The 6745-nt window shown below is 40.1% G+C and overlaps 2 pseudogenes; one reads left to right on the top strand and one right to left on the bottom strand.

Annotated features, from left to right (window-relative positions):
* Nucleotides 1-253: 253 nt before the first annotated feature.
* LOC114008505 (uncharacterized) lies at nt 254-380 on the top strand (annotated as a pseudogene).
* A 5653-nt stretch (nt 381-6033) lies between these two features.
* Nucleotides 6034-6425, bottom strand: LOC102502966 (cytochrome c oxidase subunit 5B, mitochondrial pseudogene; annotated as a pseudogene).
* Between the last annotated feature and the right edge of the window lie 320 nt (nt 6426-6745).

A 6745-nucleotide genomic window follows, 5' to 3' on the forward strand; every position in this document is an offset into this window, starting at 1 on the left:
AGAGTAGACAAGGCAGTTTCAAGTTCTGTGCTTGAATGGTCCCACCAGAATTGGCAAAGCAATCCCTTCCTACAAGTCCTGCTCCTGCTCAGGTCACACTGATGAGAGCGGTCCTGTTCATGCTAATCCTCTGAGAGAGGAATGGAGAAGGGACCGTGGGTGGCCATGCCCCTGGGGGGGATTTCTCACTTTCCAAAACCAGTGAAATAAAATTAGAAATTGAGAAGAATTGTGAAAAATTACAATTCATGGAATACTCTGGTTTCTCTTCAGATCGTATAAATCTTTCGCCTTTTACTAAAGACTTCTGTGGAGAGGAACAATTATTCTACTCATTGAGGCTTATGCCTAAAGTTGGACTTGTGTTCATAGAAATGTATATATCAGCTGTGCTTGCTATGAAAACATTTAGATTAATTAAGATCTTTAGTGACTCAATAAAATGTGGGCAAAAACAGTATAGAAAGCAAACATAGATCAGAGACAGTGTGGGAGGAGAGTGGGAGATGGCAGAGGGTAAGGGTAAGAGATAGGGAATCAAGGAAAAAAAAGCAAAACATACAGGAAACAAGAAATGGAAAATTATTTGTTGACGATAATATGTATGCTGATGTGCTTGATTGAGCCAATATACAGTGTACTCTAGATGGAAAATCTCATTTTGTATATTGTCATGATATACAGTGAATGAATGTAAATAAATAAATTTAAAAAAATGTGAGGGAGAAAGATAATGCAAGAGGGCAGGTAAGAGTGAGGGAGAGAGAGAGAGCAAGAACTAGGGTTTTTTTGTTAGTTTGTTTTTTAATGCCATAGGGCACATGTGCTCACTAGAGAGAAGGAGAAAGACAGAGAGACAGAAAGTGAGAAACGAGAAATCACCCCCCCCCGGGGGGGGGGATGGCCACGCCACAATCCCTTCTCTTCCATTCTCCTCTCAGGATCTTGGGCACACAGACACATGCGCCTGGTATGAGTTTTAAGCCACTGGTCTTATTCCACTCGAACCACAGTGGAATAAACCATTACGCTATCTTCTGGTCTCACAATAGCTACGTATTTTTGACTGTGTTGCGATTCTCCTGCCCAGCCTCCCCAGTCTGCTAAGACCACAAGCTCACCACTGTGCCGGGCCTGTGTAAGTTGGGCCAAGGACCAAATCTGGGACTCCCATACAGCCTCAGCCACTGTGCAGCGGTACCCACTCACTTGTACCACTGCAGCTGGGCCTACACATGTATTTTTAAATGAAAGAAAGAAAACCTCCTTTACAAATACCAGAGCTCTCTAATATATATTTAAGGTTCTTACTTAAAGTCACCATCCTAAAACAGAAATTGGTACTCCCCACATATCTGATGAATGCCTGGGTTGCAGAGACCTATCTCATCCCTTTCCTCTTAAAATTTTTAACAATTTTTAGGGCTAGCCAGTAGTGCTTAAGGCAGCTGAATCCCATATGGCTGACAGTGCAACTCAGATCCTTGACTGGTGGTTTGAAAAACACACCAGGCACGCGTGCCCTGTGCCCCGGTTCCTGAGAGGAGAATGGAGAAGGGATTGTGAGGTGGCCATCCCCCTCGAGGGTGATTTCTCATTCTCCCTGAGAATGCATGTTCCCTGTAGCAAAAACTAAAATAAAAATAAGTAAAATAAAATAAAATAAATTTATAATGATCTTTAAAACTTAGAGCAGTTTTTTCTTTACATTTTGTCAAGGATGTAAACAAATCTTTTATCAGCTAATTAGAAGAGTTGGTATGTGTGGGCTAGAAATTTCTTATTTCAGTTTTTGAATTGAATGAACCTGAAACAAAATATGTATGTCTATTCCCCTACCAAAAGAAAACATAGGAAAAATTTTAAACATCCCTTGAAGTAATCACAAAGAACTTTTCTTACCAACATATATTTCTTCTATATTCAAGAATATATGAGCTTTTGAAGAGAGATTACAAATTAGAATATATATTGGGTCTTCAGGAAAGTCATGACATATTTTTACATAGAAAAATATGTCATGACTTTTCCGACAACCTAATAGTACCACCTTGGTTTTGTTTAAAAATAATACACATACACATAAACAAATCAAACACAGTAACATGTAGAAAGGATACAATATCATGGCTAAATAGGATTTACCCTGGGAATGCAAGACTAGTTTAATGTAAAATCAGTTGATATAATTCACCTTACCAAAAGACTAAAGAAAATTCATATGATCAACTCAATATTCACACAAAAACATTTGAAAAAAAAATCCATTTATGCTTCTCTTAGCAAACTAGAAAATAAAGGAAAAATTGCTTAACTTAATGAAAGGCATCTACCACAAAAACCCTTTAGTTAACATTACATTGAAAGGTCAAAGAATGAATGTTTTCCTCCAACAAACAGAAACAAGGTAAGGGTGTCCGCTTGTAACACAAATGTCCTAGCCAATACCATGAAGTAATAAAAAGAAACAAATGCATAGAAATGGAAAAGAAGAAATAAAATGTCCTCTATTTGAAGATAAGTGAAAACATCTAAAGATGCTTACCAATATTAGTTACTAGGGATATGCAAACTAAAACTACCATTATATACAAATACATATCTATCAGAGGGCTGACCTTGTAGTGAAGCAGTCAACTGCCATGCTTGGGGAACCATATCCACAAGGCCAGCTGCAGTCTGAATCTGGCCCTGGTGGCTTGAAAAACTCACCAGATGTGTGTGTGTGTGTGTGTGTGTGTGTGTGTGTGTGTGTGTTCGTGTGTGCCCCAAATCCCAAGGGGATATAGAAATGGAGGAAAAAGGATGTTGTATGACCTCACCCCGCTGCGTGGTGCTATCTTTCTCTGTATCACTCACTAGTGAGTGTACGTACCTTCTGGCAATTGAAAACAACAACAACAACTATTAGAATGGCTTAAAAAAAGAACACAACCAAGTGCTAGTCAAAGTGTGGAATAATAAGGCCCTCCACTTGGCGGTACAGCCACACAGGAAAACAGTATGACCTTTTCTTACAAACTTAAACATGTATTTAACATATAAGTAATTCTGCATTCCATTCCTAGGTATTTACCCAAGAGAAATGAAAAATTATTTCCACAGAAAACCTTTCTTTGATTGTTATAGTGGATTTATTCATAGTTTCTAAAAACTGGAGAAAACTGAAATGTCTTTCAACTGGTGAATGGAAATTGTAGAACATCCACACGATGAAATACTACTGGGCAATAAAAAGAAATGAACTAACATATTAAGTCTCTAATGCCTTATGTTAAATGAAAGAAGTCAGACTCAAAGACTACATCCTGGGACCAGCAGTTAGCGTAATGGCTATGTCGCTGGACTCCTATGTAGTCGACTGCGGTTTGAGACCCAGCGGCTTAAACTCATGCAGGGTGCATGTGCGTGTGTGCCCAAGATCCCAAGAGGAGAATGGAGGAGGAGGATAGTGGTGTGGCCATCCACCCTGGGGGGTGATTTCTCGCTTTCTTTCTCTCTGTCTCTCTCTGTCTTTCTGGCGAGCGCATGCGCCCTATAGCAAAAACCTCTCCAAAAAAAGAAAAAGGAAAAAAAGACTATATTCTATATGCTTCCATTTATATGACATCCCAGAAAAGGTAAGTTTATTGGAATAGAAAACATTTCAATGGTCACCAGGGGCTAAGAATAGAAATAAGAGGAGGGGTTGACTATAAGATCAGCAGAGAAATTTTTTGAAGATACTAAAACTTGATTGTGGTTGAGAATACATGACTGTGTGTGTATGTGTGTTTGTCAAAACTCACAGAATAATACCCCTAAAGTATGAATTTTAGTGTAGATAAATACAGTAAGCTTTTCTTTTTTAAAGTGATTTTTTTCCATAAGCAAGAGAGAAAAAAAAAAAAAAGAGAGACAAAGGCAGTGCCCTCGAAAGGGTCATCATACCACGATCCACCCCCAGGTTCAGCCAGCCTCAGAGCACGGACACACATGTGCCCAGCATGTTCAGGGAGGTATCTGGATGCAAACCCAGAACCTTCCCACATGGGTCAACCTTGTAGAATGTCACATTTTACCACTGTGCCACTGTCTAGCCCCAATACAGTAAACTTAAATAAATTGGCACACACAGATACAAACATATAGACCTGGGAAAAAAAATACCAAATTACTGATAGTGACTATCTTTTAGATATGATACTATGGATGATTTAAATTTTCTCCTTTATCCTTTTCTCAAAATTTTAAATGATTTCTAATCAATATGTTCTAGGGGAAAATAAAGTTGCATTCCTTTTATCTGTTGAATGCAAACCTCTAGACCTAGTTAAGATTACAACTGCCTCTTAGAGACCTCCTCAATTCCAGTCTCTAACCACTCCTTCCCTTCTTTCCTTCTGTTCTCTATCCATTATAACAGATTCAACATGTCAATCCACAGTTTAAAAAGCTGCAATGGTTGCCTAATGCCTACTCAAGCAAGTTCTAATTTCTTTGCTGCTTTTTAGTCTATTTCTGACATAATAGTACAATTAAGCGAAGATTTGTTAAGCACTTATTATGGGCCACGCACTGCTAGGCATTCTACATGCAATATCTTATGTAATCCTAGCACATGATTTTTTCTTTTTTTCTGTCTTCAACTTATAGATGCCCATGGTAATAAGCTAATAAAGACTGAAGTTGGATAATTCCACTGGTGGAGTGAGGTGGTTAAGGAGCATGGCATCTGGAAGAAGGCCAAATTGAGTTCTAAAGCTTGGCTCACTACTTTCTAGCTACGTGATCTTGGGGAAATTAATTAACTTCTCCAGGTCTGATTCCAGAAAATATGATAAAACAAAGATAACAGGAGTAACTACTTCATCAGCTGGTTGTGAGGATTAAACTGAATTATACATGTGAAGTGCCTGCTACATAATAACAAACCCTCCCCACACACCCACTCCAGCCTTCCTTCCTCTTGCCCTCTATCTAGCAGGAGCCTTCGGCTCCCAGTATGGTGCTCTCCTAACTGTTCAGTAACAGCAGCAGGCTCTCCTTTCCTCTAAGTCACTGTTGTAATATCCCCTCAGCCCATAACATCTCCCTTCTCATTCTTACCTCTGTCTTAGCCTAGCCTACAGCGCTCAATTCAAATTCCCCTCCATCCCAAACAGCATTGCTCTGTATACTTCTTTATGGGTAGTCACTAATAGTTGTACGGACACTGTTTGTCCTTGGTTAAAAATAACCATCCAATAAGGTAGTCACTAGCCTCAGGTAGTTGTTTAAAATGAAGTAAGGTGGCATAGTGGTTAAGGCACTGGACTTCCATGTGGCTGATTGCGGTTTGAGTCTTAAACCCAGTGGCTTGAAACTCACACAAGGGGTATGTGAGTGCATGCACAAAATACTGAGAGGAGAATAGAGGAGGAGGGATTTTGATGTGGCTACCCCCACCGGGAGGGGGTGATTTTTCACTTTCTACCTCTCTGGTGAGCACGTGATCCCTATAACAAAAATCTCTTAATAATTAAATAATAAAAGAAAAATAAAATGAAGTAAGGGTCAGCAGGTGGTGTGGTGGTTAAGGCATGGATCCCACATGGTCTACTCCATGTTGGAGTTCTGGACCCGATGGCCTAAAAACACGCCCAGAGCATGTGCACACATCCGTGCCTAAAATCTTTAGAGGAGAATGGAGAAGGGATTGTGGTATGGCCATCACTCCTGAGGAGTGATTTCTTACCTTCCCCTTCTCTGTTTTCTCTCTGATGAGTGCATTCACCCTATGGCAAAAAAATCTTAAAAATAAAATAAAATGAAATTTTAATTTTAATTTTAATTTTTCAATTTCACTGGCCACATTTAACGTGCTCAAGTGACTAGTGTCAACTCTATTTACCAGCACCAAAATAGTGCATTTCTTTAATTATATAAAATTCTACTAAAGAGCACTAAAAATGTAAATTCTTTTTCTTTTTCTTTTTCTTTTTCCCAGGAGGAAGAGCCATTGCGATGGCTAGTCTTTATTAGAAAGAAACTTTAAAATACATGTTGAGGGGCTCAGTGGGCCAACTGGTGGGACACCAGCTTGTAATGGGTTCCACAGATAGGGCATCACTGAGTCTTGCCTTTATTCAGCCAGAACCAGATGACAACACTATTGTGTTTTCACAGATGCAGCCCACTGTTTGCTTGTTGGTGACGGAAGGAACTAATAAATTAGGATCTTCCTTGGTACCTGAAGCTGCCTTTGGGAGTAGTAAATTGTATGGGTCCAGTGCCTTCCATGCAGCCATCACGACCTCCCTCCCCAGTCCAGTTGCCTGCTTGTCATCAGTAGGAACACCAACTCCAGATGCCATGGAGTGCACTGCGGCCGCTCCACTGGGGCGGTGGGCCCTCAGGGCCTGCGCCACCAGCGTTCCAGCTCCATGAAGTACCCTTGAAGTCATCACACCAGCGACAAGCTGTAGCGTGCGCTTCCGGAAATGGGCTCCGGAAATGGGCCTAAAATGTAAATTCGTGTAAATGTAGGGCAAGGGCTACAGCTAAGATTCTAAACTCAGTGGTGGAAAACACAGTTGATTACATAGGAAGAACTCAGGTGATTACTTGAATTTTGCTCTGTTGATTCATGAAGGATTCATATTTTATGAGAATACGAATATAAGCATGGTCATTTGACCTAGGCTACAAAATACTGATTAAATTATATATGCTGGGGCCTGCAGGTGACGTGGTGGTTAAGGTGCTGGACTCCCATGTGGCTGAG

Source organism: Tupaia chinensis, unplaced genomic scaffold (genome assembly GCF_000334495.1).
Source record: "Tupaia chinensis unplaced genomic scaffold, TupChi_1.0 Scaffold000350_1, whole genome shotgun sequence".
In the NCBI taxonomy this organism is placed as follows: domain Eukaryota; kingdom Metazoa; phylum Chordata; class Mammalia; order Scandentia; family Tupaiidae; genus Tupaia; species Tupaia belangeri.